General features: G+C 42.7%; 1 protein-coding gene across 1 annotated transcript in view; it reads right to left on the bottom strand.

Annotated features, from left to right (window-relative positions):
* LOC307175081 (uncharacterized protein) overlaps positions 1-2,853 on the bottom strand; it is a 107,327-nt gene extending 104,474 nt beyond the window's left edge. The window contains exon 1 of the mRNA XM_079899926.1: positions 2,827-2,853. The gene's annotated coding sequence lies outside the window, so the exon portion shown is untranslated. The remainder of the gene's footprint in view (positions 1-2,826) is intronic.
* Positions 2,854-14,277: the final 11,424 nt, after the last annotated feature.

Here is a 14,277-nt window from a genome sequence, read left to right as displayed (position 1 = left end):
TTTCTAATATGGATGGAATAGGAGCGATCTAAAGAGCTGAATTTTCAAAAGTGTTACTCAGAAATCTAAGCACGAAAGTCACTGAGTTACAAGGAGATGGCAAATGTGGAGTCAAAACTACGTACTGAAAACAAAACAGAGTTAATCCAAATACATGGTGCACCAAAAAGTGAGCAGACTAAATAGGAAGTGTATGAAGAATGTATTACACCCAAAGAGCAGGAAAGTCAGTTTATCATCAGCCTTGGGATGTTGAAGCCGGAGGGGTAGTAAAGGTGGAATAGCTGAGGGGTAAACAGAAATAGTGTCGGCCATCTAGTGCTGAGGGGACACCTGAACCCATTCTTTCTTCTTGTGTAAAAGTCTTGTAATTTTCCTACACTCTTGGGCCCTGTTAACCAAAGAGACACCCTCGCCCCCAGATCCAGGGGTGGACGGTTGATCCAGGATAAGGAATATGTATCCTCAGACTTTTCCTGGATCATGAATGACAATTTGCACAGCTGCTCAGTTATAAGCCTGGGGCTCCTGTTGGCTGTCTTTTCCATCACAGTGGGAGAGCTCACCTGATAATAAAGTCAACCCAGAGGAAAGCGGAGTCTAGGGACCCAGAGACAAAATTCTTATGATATCATTAGAGCATGTGAATCATGCTGCACCTGAAGCCATTACCCTGAACTTCCAGACTCATAATCAACAGTTCACTCTTTTTGCTTAAGGTAGTTTAAGTTATATTTCTGTGCTTTGCAACTAATATAAACCTGCATTTACTCCCTTGAGACCATAAGAAGTTTTACACTAAAAGTGTTTTTTTTGTTTCTGTCCCATGATCAGGAAGATACACCCGGAATTACTAGGAAAGAAGCATTTAAAGTTCCAGGGGTCGATAAGCCACAGGATATACTGTATAGCACAGGGAATTAGAGCCATTATCTTGTAATAACCTATAACGGAGTATAATCTGCAAAAATACTGAATCGCTATGCTGTACACCTGAAACTCATATAATATTATAAATCAACAATACTTCATTTTAAAAAAAAGTTCCAGAGATTAACAAACTTTCTCTTAAAGTACCAGATAGTAAATATTTTAGGCTTTATGGACCAAGAGGCAAAACTGAGGACATTATGTAAATACTTATATAGCCAGTTAAAATGTAACCATTAAAAAAAAAATGTAAAAAAAAAAAACCAACACATTCTTAGCTCCTCGGCTGTTAAAAAAAAAAAAGAAGTCAGCTGCCTCAATGTAGCCTGCTGGCCCAAGAAAACAATAACACAACTTACTTTGGACATTTTTTCTGTTTCTGTCTCATAGATGAAAGCATTCTTTTCATTTTCATCCTTCAAGACAAATATCTCCTTATCAGGGAGCTTCCTATGAGTGCCTTGGCTGGATCTATGGTTCCTCTTTTGTGTTCATACTCCACCAAGCTTATAACCTTTATTTTATTCCTTCACATATTTTGACTTTTTTTTTTTTTTTTTTTTTTGCGGTACGCGGGCCTCTCACTGTTGTGGCCTCTCCCGTTGCAGAGCACAGGCTCCGGACGCACAGGCTCAGCAGCCATGGCTCACGGGCCCAGCCGCTCCGCGGCATGTGGGATCTTCCTGGACCGGGGCACGAACCCGTGTCCCCTGCATCGGCAGGCGGACTCCCAACCACTGCACCACTAGGGAAGCCCTATTTTGACATCTTTAAATTGTGAAACTTCAGACATAAAAATATGATATAAAATATTAAAATAAACACTTGTGTCACGTGTAAAACCGAGCATAACAGTTAATGCAATTCCAATATATTTGAAGCCCATTTTGTGTATTTCCCAAAACACATTTCCTTCCTCCTCTACAAGTAGCTACTATCCAAAATTCAGTGCCAGCCATTCTTTTGCATTTCATTATAATTTTATACCATCTGCAATTAATCTTATATATGTGAGCATAACATTGTTAAATATGTTTAAAGCTTTATATAAAATAAATGGATCCTTCTAAAATTTGCTTATTTTCTTTTTTTTCCACCTCAAGATTGTGTCTGTGCATCATCGAGGTTACTTTACATAGTTACAGTTCATTAACTTTTACTGCTCTATTGAAATGCATTTGATGAATATACCACAATCCATCTATTTTCCTGTTGATGGACATGTACATTGCTTCCAACTTTTTGCACATGCAAAAAATGTGCTGCTTTGAGAGTATTTTGCCTGCCTCCTTGTATATATCTGTGAGGGTATCTCTATCACATATATGCAGAAGAAGAACTGGTTGGTGGTATATTATGCTCATCTTTAAATATACTTGAGATTGCTATATTTCTACCCAAAAGTGTACCAATCTCCTGACTTACCAGTATCTATGAGTACTAGTTACTCCAAAACCTTACTAAAACTTGGTGTTATCAAAAAATTTAAGTTTTCTTTATGGAGAATTTCCAACATATAAAAAATAAACAGAAGAGTATAATAGACCTTATGTATCCATCACCCAGTTTCAAGAGTCAACATCTCGTGGTAGGAGGGGCAGGCTTATGATATAATCAATTCCCACAACCCTGGGGTGAGCAACCACAAACTGGAGGATAATTTTAGTGCAGAGGTTCTCCTGCAGGTGTGAGAGTTCTGAGACCCACATCGGGCTCCGTGGCCCAGGGGTCCCGCACCAGGAAGACAAGCCCCAAGAGCATTTGGCTTTGAAAATCAGCAGGGCTTAATTGCAGGAGCCCCGCAGGACTGGAGGAAATAGAGACTTCACTCTTAAAGGGTACGCACAAAATCTCACAGGCCCTGGGACCCAGGGCAAAAGCCTGGGCCAGACCTACCTTCTAGTCTTGGAGAGTCTCCTGGAGGGGTGGGATGGTGGGGGCAGAGGGGCCGCACCTCATGCTGGGGACACAGACACTGGCAGCAGCCATATTTGGTAGCTCCTTCTATGCGTGGAAGTTCGTGCCAGGGCGCTCTTTGGGGCTCCTCCCTCTTGCTCATTAGCTCTGAGACCTGGCCCCGCCAACAGCCTGTAGGTGCCCGTGCTGGGATGCCTCACAACTAACTGGGCGGGGACGCGGCCCACGCATCAGCAGATAGGCCACAGTTGCCTCTAGACATGCTCCTGGACACGGTCCTGCCCACCAGAGGGCCAGGACTCAGCTCCGCCCACCAGTTGGCCAGCACCAGCCCTGCCCTCCAGGAAGCCTGCTCTAGCCTAGACCAGCCTCACCCACCAGGGGGCAGACTCCAGATGCAAGAAAACCACCATCCCCCAGCAAGCCAGACCCTATCCTTGGACCAGCTGGGCCCTGGCCCTGCCCAGTAACAGGCCAACACAACCTTCGGGACACCCTGGATGCCATACTCAACTGTGTCAGCAACCAGGCCCCCCAACCCCCAACAGTGATCTGACACCAGCTCTGGGACCCCTGGGCCCTGTAGCCAGACTCCAGGACCCGGCTCTGCCTGCCAGTAGTCTGGCACTAATCCCAGGACCTGGCTTCACCCACCAGTGGAGGGGGCAACAGCCCTGGAGTCTTCTGAACCCTGACTCTGTCCACCAGTGAGCCAGCACTAGCCCCACGACCCCCTGAGGTTCTACAGTCTGCTGCCTTGTAACCAGGCCCCACTAACCAGCAGCCAGCAGCGTTCACACAAGGCAGGGCCCATAAACCAACCCAGCCAGGGGCATTTGAAATTAAGAGAGCGGCAACTTAAAACTATCATGTACATATATAGACTGCTATACAAAAACCTCATGGTGACCACAAACCAAAAATCTGTAATAGATACACATACGAAAAAGACAAATGAATCCAAACATAACACTAAAGATAGTCATCAAATCGTAAGAGAAGAGAACCGAAGAAGAAGGAAAAAAAGAAAGGGGGAGAAAAAAAGACCTACAAAAACAGGTCCAAAACAATTAACAAGATGGCAATAAGAACATTCATAACAATAATTACCTTAAATGTAAATGGACTAAATGCTCCAACCAAAGGATATACAGTGCCTGAATGGATACAGAAACAAGACCCATGTATATGCTGCCTACAAGAGAATCACTTCAGATCTAGAGACACACATAGACTGAAAGTGAGGGGATGGAAAAAGGCATTCTGTGCAAATGGAAGTCAAAAAAAGCCAGCACAGCAATCACCCCAATGTTTACAGCAGCATTATTTACAATTGCCACGGTATGGAAGCAACCTAGGTGTCCATCAACAGATGAATGGGTAAAGAAAACGTGATATATTGATATATACTCCCAGGTATTGGGAACAACACAGGTATGTTCACTATACCTTTTCTGTTAAACACCGTACAGGAGGTATTCACTAAAGCAATAAGACCAAAAAAAACAACGTAATAGAAGTATAATAACTGAAAATAAAGAAATAATACTCCCATGTTGGCAGATATAATTGTGTATGTAGGACACACAAAGGAATAAAGCCAAATTATTAGCATTGATAAGTAAATTTAGGGAAGTCACTGGATATATGGTCAATATACCATAATGTATATGGATCTCTATATGTGAAAAACAAACAATACGAAATTTTAAAAATGAATCCATTTAAAGTTACATGAAAAAGCATTAAATACGTAGTGATAAATCTTGACCTTTGTCACTGTCTTTGTAGCTCACCAGTGCCCTCAGCAAACATTTTCTCTTTGAAAAAGATAGGTAGATAGATAGGTAGATAGCTTTCCTAGCTGTTCTCATTGGAACATTTGGAACAATTTACTAGTTTGTGATTATCGGAAATAAAAACATCACCTTTGTCTTTTGACAAGTGGGTTTATGCTATTACATACAATATTTTATTATTTTTGATATGAATATTTTTAAAGTAATTTAGTTATTTACAGCTTTAATTTATGCCTTTGAATATTATGTCATAGTTAAAATGCCTTTCAATCTGAGATTTATTTTTTATGCCTGGCATATTTTCTTCTATTACTTTTTCTTTTTAATTCTTCAGTTATTTATCTGGTTAGTTATTTTTATGTGACTGCAGTAAGAACACTTACCATGAGATCTGCCTTCTTAGATTTTTAAGTATATAATACAATATTGTTAGCTATGAGCACAATGTTGCACAGAAGATCCAGACCTTATTCATCTTGCAAGTAATTTACTTTTTGCATAAAGAGTTAGATAAGTCATGTATTAGTTTCCTAGGATGATAATGAAGTAACACTAACTGGGTGACTTAAAACAACAAAAATTTATTCTCCCTCAGTGCTGAAGTCTAGAAGTCCTAAATCTAGGTATCAGTAGAACCAGGCTCCCTCTGAGACTCTGGGTAGACTCCTTCCTTGCCTCTTTCTAGCTTCTGGTGGCGGCCAGTAACCCTTAGTTTTCCTTGGCTTGCAGACTGATCGTTCCACTCTCTGCCTCCATCCTCCCATGGCCATCTTCCATCTGTGTTTCTGTCTCTTCCTCTAAGGACAGCAGTCATATTAGATTAGGGGCCCACCCTACTCAAATGTGACTTCATTTCAACTAATTACATCTGTAATGACATTATTTCCTAGTAACGTAACAATCTGAGGTTATAGGCGTTAGGACTCCAACAAGTCTTTTGGGGGGGTTAGGACTCCAACGATTTAATTCTCAACAGGCATGAAGTTTTATTTTACTGCCATGACTACTCAAGTAACTCAATATCATTTGAATTACCACCTTTTCTCCACTAATTTATCCGGTTCTAAATTACCAGATATTTGGGAGAAATTTCTGGCCTCTTTATTTCTTTACTCTGTCTTTCAAGTCATGCATCAGCACTACAGTTTTGATTGTTGTCATTTTATAATGTCTTTTTGTTGTTGTTGTTTTTTGTTTTTTGCGGTACGTGGGTCTCTCACTGTATGGCCTCTCCCGTTGGGGAGCACAGGCTCCGGATGCACAGGCTCAGTGGCCATGGTTCATGGGCCCAGCCGCTCTGCGGCATGTGGGATCTTCCCGGACCAGGGTACGAACCTGTGTCCCCTGCATCGGCAGGCAGACTCTCAAACACTGCGCCACCAGGGAAGCCCTGTCTTATGTTTTTTCATCAATTTTATTGAGATATGCCATATCTCAATCTCATTTTATGCCATAAAATGCACTGATTTTCACTGTGCGTTCCATTAATTGTGACAAGTTTATACAAGCACACAGCCATCACTAAAATTGAGACACAGAAATTTCTATCACTCCCAGATTTCTCTCATATTGCATGCCGGTCAATCCTCTCCTCTTACACCTGTCCCCAGGTATGGTGCAGGTGACCTCACCTGCCAGTCTAACATGGATAAACCATAATCGCCCAAAGTCTAAGTCAAACGCATAATTATCAGATCTGTTTCTGGTTACTATTTTGGGTGTGGGCCAGGAACCCCATCGTGGCCAACAGGACCTGAAGGGAAATGTACTGGCTTTCTCTAGAAAATATTTCCTCTATATTGAAGAGTCCCACAAGAGAAAATGTCCTCTTCTTCACAGGACACTGTTGTGTCTGTACAAGGCTGCTAAAATAACTGCTACCATTTGTTGACCATGAGCACAGACACTGCCAACCTGAAGGCAGCAGGGCATGAAAATGGAGAACACCGAGACTCTTGGTAAAGATGGCTCATTCCTGTTACCAACCAGCCCTGTGGCCAACTCACCTCTGGGTTTCCATGTTATCAGAGGATAAACATGGAATGTCTCAGCCACTTTAGCCAGGGTTTCTGTTATTTGTAGTCAGAATCATTCTGGTTAATATCCCACATTGAAGAGGGTGTGGGAAACCTGGGACTCAGTGATAAACGGTAGAATTATGATTTAAGACACCTCCTTTGGGGGATAATTTGGCAATATGCATACAACTAAATGTTTTTTAAAATGACAGAGCAATTCCAGTTCTGGGAATTTCCTCTACTGTTAAGCTCACATTCATGCACCAAGATATATGCACAGGATGTTCATTGAAGCTGTGGGTGAAACAGAAGACGACTGAAAACAACCTAAATATTTGTCAGTAGGAGAAAGGCTAAGTAAATTACTTTTTACATGGAATACCATGTAGCCCTTAGAAAGATTGATGGATGGATTAAAAAATAATCTATACATTATATTGTTTTTAAAAGCTATATAGAGTGTATATAAAGTATATAGCATGTTATGCTTGGATTTTGCTTGTATATGCATAAACTATTTCTAGAAGGATGAAGAAGAAACGATTAACCATGACTGTCCGTAAGGAGGGGAGCTGGGTGACTGAGAAATAGGAGGGAGACCTACTTTCACTGTTTACTTAATTTTATACATTTAACATGTGTGCAACTAATATGTATGATTAACTAATAATTTTTGTTTTAATTAATTAATGGATAAAAGATCCTAGAAAGGCATGTCATTTCTTGGGAAGATGCCTTGTTAAAAAAAGCAAAAAAGACTGCAAAACAGAATAAGGCCACGATCAAGGCCAGTGTTGCCAAGTTGAAGCCTATGGAAAAGGGTAGCCTTGGAGCTTGGATTTCGGCAGCTCAGTCCGGGGTGCTGTCTTGGTGCTGGGTATACAATTACAGGAGGAACAGGTTGTGGTAGAATAAGACACATGCTTGCTAGCCTGGCAGGTCCAGAGCCCAACAATTACAGCAAGCTCTGAAGGGAAGAGAAAATGTCACCGTGTCTCATACTTGCCTGCTGTATATAGGACACTTAGAAATAAGGAACTAGGAAATGCAGAGCCCTAGGAAGGTCTATGCAGTGAACGGAACTCCATTCCCATCCCGATAAAGCTACTTACATCCTTTTGTGGTCTTAGGCCCATATACATTTATTTTTCCTAAAAAGAAGTGTCTTGAGCACTTTTCCTGTTGATAGTTATGCATGTTTAATCTACCTACACCTAAACAAAACAGAAATGTATCAAGTGAAAAGCAAAAGTCCCTCGTAGGTCTCTTAATTTTCCCCTCTGCCTCTGCCTTAACTTCACAATCATTGTTTATGGCTCGACCTTATTTTCTTCCAAATTTTAATGAATATATAAATATACCTAATCAGTTAACAGTAATGGGATCTGACTATATGTTTTATTTTCTCCCTGTATGCAGTACGCGTCAGGAGTCTAAATTTTTCCTGTAAAAAGTAAGATAGTAAATACTTTACAGATGTCATACAGTCTCTGACATAATTATTCATCTTTACTGTTACAGCAGGAAATCAATTCGAGATGATACATAATGAAAAGGCATTGCTATGTTCCAATAAAACTTGATTTACAAACAGGCATCAGGCCACATTTGGCCTATAAGACATAATTTGCCAACCCCTGATATACATAAATCTACTTCATCCTTTGTACTGAGTGTCTAGTACTCCACTGGATGTATGAATAAATTCATTTAACTCCTCTCCCATTGATAGAGACCTACAATTGTTTCTATTAGAAGCCCTCTTAACCGAGCACTACTCATCAACTAGCTGGGTTAGCTGCCGCTCCCTCTCCATCCTCCTGTGAACAGGCTCGCCGCTGTCTGCCGTACACTGACGTCTCACGCCCTGTGGGATGCTTCTTGTGCTTTCACCAGCTGAGCCTCCCAGCAGTCCCAAGCCAACTGAAACATCTGTGCTTGTTATTGTAGTATGCAATTGAATTAAATAGTGTGCTAACCAAAGAAACAGGACAGGAAAGAGCTTACTGATTCTACAAAAACAAAGTTGGTTATTTTCAGAAAGACCTGATTAAGGTAACTTGCTTTTAAAACATCTGTCAAATTAGAAATAGACTCACTGGGGCTTCCATGGTGGCACAGTGGTTGAGAGTCCGCCTGCCGATGCAGGGGACACGGGTTCGTGCCCCGGTCCGGGAAGATCCCACATGCCGCGGAGCGGCTGGGCCCGTGAGCCATGGTCGCTGGGCCTGTGCGTCCGGAGCCTGTGCTCCGCAACAGGAGAGGCCACAACAGTGAGAGGCCCGCGTATCGCAAAAAAAAAAAAAAAAAAAAAAAAAACAACCACACACACACACACAAAAGAAATAGACTCACTGACATAAAAAACAAACTTATGGTTACCAAAGGGGAAAGGGGGGCGAGGAGGGATAAATTAGGAATTTGGGATTAAAAGATACACACTACTCTATAAAAAATAGATACATAACAAGGACCTACTGTATAGCACAGGGAACTATATTCAATATCTTGTAGTAACCTATAACGGGAAAGAATCTGAAAAGGAATAGATAGATACAGATACATAGATATATGTATGTATATATCACTTTGATACATAGATATATGTGTGTATATATCAGTGAAGCACTTTGCTAAACACCTGAAACATTGTAAATCAACTATATTTCAATTAAAAAAAAAGAAATGATGACTTAGCAAAAAAAAATCTGTCAAATTAGGTATGGGTGAGATAACTACAAAAGACTGAAAACCAAGGTGCATGAGGCGGGCAGCGAATGAGAGGACCCCTACTTTAGCTCTTTGGAAAGACCAGGCCAAGGAGCCAGGCTGTACCTGGGTGCAGGCACAGCCCTGCTTCCTCTGCAGTTTTCAGAAGCTGGACTGGGCAGGGGAACTGCTTTCTGCCTGATGATACCCCATGGCCCCACTTGTCCCATCATCCTTTCCAGGTCTCAGGGGGCCTCTTATCTCTGATTCTTAGCCTACACTTTCAGACTCTCGGAATGCGAAAGGTTAGTAAGCATGAGATTCGGTTTCTTCTCTGAAAGCCCTGGTCCATTAACATTTAAAATAGTCCTGAGCCCATATTTACATTTTGGTATCATTCATGCTTTATTTCCTTTGCACCCTGTCTATTCTGTTCCCCCCGGTTTTTCTCCCAGGCAGAATCTATCTTATCTGACGTTGCAAAGCAGTTAGCATTGATTCCGGTGAATGGTCTGCTTTGATTTTTGCTACAGGGAGATTTTAGCACAAATTCTCATATATTGTTTTCTCAACAAATAGAAAAATATGTTCCACATTCATCGCGCTGGGTATGTCGGGCCTGCTATTTTGTAACTCACTGTCTCATCTCTTTCATTTGCTTTCTCTGTCACTGTCGATCTCTTCCTAATACTTCATCCTTTGTGCAGACTCCTTCCTTGGAGCCAAATTTGGCAGTGGAGTTTGCCTAACTAATGGGGACCATATGCTCTGCAATTACATTCCCCAACAACGTTCAGATTTGTTAGCAAATATTGGAGAAGGCAAGTTGAGAAACCAGGGTCCAAAAACTGTCAGGAATTGGCACATTCTGACAGGTGAACCTGCCTTGCTGACCCCTGGGAATGAGTTCTGGTTTGGGCTGGTATTGGCTTATGTAGAATAGGAATTTGTTTCTCAAAGTATCAGTCAGTTGGTAGATTGTTCTTGAAATGGCTAAGTGCTTCTCTTATGCCTTCCCAATGCCATACTGTACTAACCCCTGTAGGTTAATTTTTAGTACATGACTACTAGCTGTTTATCCCCTCCCAGACTGGAGTGGGGTCGTGATACTGCTCACTGCTGTATCCCCAGCTCCCAGCAGAGGAATGTGAACATAATAGCTATTCAGTAAATATGTGGCTGAGGAACAAGTGAGACAATCTCTACAATACATTAAATGCCAATCATTATACACATTACATACATACAACGTGGGTGGCTTTTCTCCAATCTCTAGCTCCTTCCTTTCCTCCAGGCTAGACCAGCCTTAACTCTGGGAGTCCGGCCTCCCTAAAAGAGTTCAAACTTAGGATTCTGAAGATGATTTAAACGATGGCCCTGAGACCACAGCACCAATTTTTAAGAGGTTTTTTGTTGTCATTGTCTTTCTTCTTTTGCCTTGCGATAAAGTTTCATTGATTTCTCTGTGGGGGTGAGTATGGGGCAGGATGAATCAAAACTTCTAAAGGCTGTCTTGATAAGCTAAATGCAAGGAAAAAGTGCACTGCTTCGCTATGCAGGTATCAGGAAAGGGTAACTAGCTTGGGTGCAGGTGGCTGAGGACAGACACATTCTAGCTTTCCAGGGGGCCTACCTGAAGGCTGCCTATTTCTTTAGCAACCTGCATGCTGGAGGTTTCTGCAGGAGCTTGTGGGCCCTCCGGCCATGGTGTGACCCTGGAGGGACTGATTCCCAGGCACCACATCTAATGACAGCGGCTCTTCCTCCCCCCACCCCGCCACCATCCATTGCTGTCTTGGGCTGGTACCCACTGACAGTCTCCTTAGAGGCGCAGGGCTCTGTTCACACTCGAAGCTGGAAAGGCAATGGAAGGTTATTCCCATGCCTCCTATCAGTCCACAACTTTGCCTTCAGGGAGAGCTACAGCAACCCGATGGAAACTCAGAGACTCCACCCCACCACAGATGTGTGGGTGCTACAGAGACACAAGGCACACTCGCCATTTTAGAACACAAATACATAAATTTTTAATCTGCGAAAAATACAAAATGAAACCATGTACAAGTTATGTACAAACCCTTTTTACAAGACAAGAGAGTTATCACTGGTTGTTACAGATGACAGAGTTGAGTAGATCATTTCAGAGCACCAGCATTTAGTCTCTCTTCCAATCCGGTTAGGTCATAGAAGTTCATCATTACCATTATCATCATCATCATCACCACCACCACCATAATGCCAACAATCAAACGTCTGAACGACAGATGAATAAGCCACGCTCCTTTTCCTTAATGAACTCGTAGGCTGACTTCTATATAAGCATAGTTTTTTTTTTTTTCTTTGTCCCCTGAAGAAACATTGAGGGCAGGTTTTGGTGTTAAGTGGGGGAAGGTTTCTTTTCAGCATCTGGGTGGTGGGATGTGGGCCAGGAGTTTTAGGCAGGATGTGATTGGGTCACCTGGGAATGGAACACTTTTAATTAGGATTTCCAGGCAGACCTTGGTTCATGTTTGAAATGTTGCAGTTCTGGTCAAATGTGTCTCGGGCTGTGCTCAGCGGAAGGAAGGGAGGGGAGCAGGCTGCTCTGGGGCAGGGGGGCTTTGGTTTAGTGTGAAAGTGGGGCTCCATCAACTTTGTTGGCAGGGCTCCCCTACCTGCTGGCTGCCTTTCTCACACTGACCCTGAACCCCATGTAACGGACGCTCTAGTTTGCTCTGGCGGGCGTATGACGGTGCCGTGTGGACATTTCCATCTAAGATTCTGAACAGCGGGCCCAGGAAAGCTTCCTAAGGCAGGCACGCTGGAGCACTTTGGTGTCACTTTTGTCCTTGTTCTGCTGAATAGCAAGGTGGAGGAGAAGAAACACAGAAGTCCTCGAGGGGAAAAACAGACCAAAGGAAAGCTTTTGAAATTTGAAATCTACCTAGAAATTAAGATGGATTTTCACCAAAGCCAAAAACCCTCTCTCCTCATGCTGCCTGCCCAGAAAAGCCATAAAGCAAAGGGATTGTTGCATTTGTTTTAGGAATGCTGACACCAAAGCCGCCAGTGTGTGGAGATGAGGAACAATGGAATGACATGAACAGGGAGGCGAAAGAAAAAGCGCACCTCAAGATCCCTCTCTTCTGATCCTTCTCCAGGAAGAGCTCCAGTGACCTAGAAGTCTTAGCCAACCTCCATTGCCTACGGCATCCAAAGTAACAACTGACTGCCCACCCAGAGCCAGGCCTCGTGACAAGCTCTGGAGATAAAACAAACGAGCAAAGTCCCTGCCCTCTTCAAGTGAGTCCTTTTACTTCTGAGTCACCATCTCCAACACCTTCATTTCCAACCTCTCTCTTAAAGTTTCCGTCTCTGGTTTCCCATTTTTCTGATTCTGGAGTACCCTAGGTCTCCTTTTCCAGGAGTACCTACTTATTTTGCTCCTTTTAGCCCTTGAAAAAATATGGTTGTAGCCCCCATGTTTTTCTGCCTTCAAAAAATCTTCCACACGTACCCTTCCTCCTTTGGAGAACCCAGCCATACACCCCACTGTGTACATACCTCTGTGCTTCTGACGTCCAAATCCACAGGACCTTCCGTAGCCCTCCTCGCAGCTCCACTTTCTCCTTGCCTTTTGTCTGAAAAGCCTGCCTTTATAGATCACACTCAGCTTCTTCCACTTTGAACTAATTAACACAACAGTTCTCAGCTGCCCTGCATTCTTTCCTATTGCTCCACAGGGTTCCTCAATTGAGGTCCCAATTAAGTGTTCCTTTCACAAAGAACCTCTTCCAGAACTACAGCCAATGACCCCAACAGCCAGCCCTCAAAGCAGCCCCCACACCAGCCCCTACCCTGCCATTTGACCTTCTACAAGTAGTAGGATCTATAACATTTATTTGAGGGAGGTAGGACTTCATGTGCTGAGTTGTGGACTTGGAGTTTGCACCCTTGAGAACTCCATGCTGCTGAGAAAAATGGTCAACTCTGCATATCTGCTCTTGATGACTTCCAGGAAGAACTGACTTCGCAAAATATACAACCTAAAAAATGCACAGATATTGGTGTTTGTCACTTTTTGTTTAAAACATCTAGTGGCTTTCCATGAGTTTCTAGAGCAAGCCTCAACCTCTTAGCTTGGCCCTTAAGACAATTTACTTTCTAGCCCCTTGTCTGAAGTCTCATCTTACTTTCCCTCTGCTCCCCATAGTAAATGGACGGATTCTGCACTGGAATTCCATGTCCAATTTGAATGATGTGTTTAGTCGTCTATAAGTAAGGTGACTCACGTCACAATTGGTTTAAATTTTTTTCTCTCTTTCTACCTCTCTTCCTTGCTTTTTTCTAAACTGAGATTCTCTTTGACAAAGAAAAATGGTAGATGAAAATTAGACTTATGAATGTAAGTAGCAAAGAAATAGTTGTTGTACTGATGAAAGGAAAAAAATCAAATAAACAGAGGATGGGAAATGAAGTGAGAAGTAAGACTGGTACCTTCCTAGTGCCCAGATCCACATGCGGAAATAAAAATGAGGAAAACTGCAGAAATCTGGGGGTTGTGAGCCTCCAACTACATATTGGAGATGGGAGATATGGGTTAGAAATGAAGGGATTGATGGAAATTGAGCCTTGAGCCAATAAAAAAGGCAGGCCAGGATGAGATTGAGAAGAAAACCCCAGGAACACACAGAAAAATCAGATCAACATGATTCAGGTGAGTTTGAATTGTGAAATTTGCGTTTTGAACCTAAGGAGACTCCCAATGTAAAGCAGAGGAATGAACACAGCTGCTGTGTGTCCAGAGCAGAAAAGGCACTACCCTCAGGAGGACTGCTTGGGTGGGGCAGCAAGAAGGACCACTATTCTAGCACAGGACAAGACTGTCTCCAGGGGCTTGCCTTGTTCCCATGCTCCCCCCCCTT

This window comes from Stenella coeruleoalba, assembly GCF_951394435.1.
Source record: "Stenella coeruleoalba genome assembly, chromosome: 16".
NCBI lineage: Eukaryota > Metazoa > Chordata > Mammalia > Artiodactyla > Delphinidae > Stenella > Stenella coeruleoalba.
Note: the sequence above shows the minus strand (reverse complement) of the source record. Positions and strands in the feature narration are given on the sequence as shown.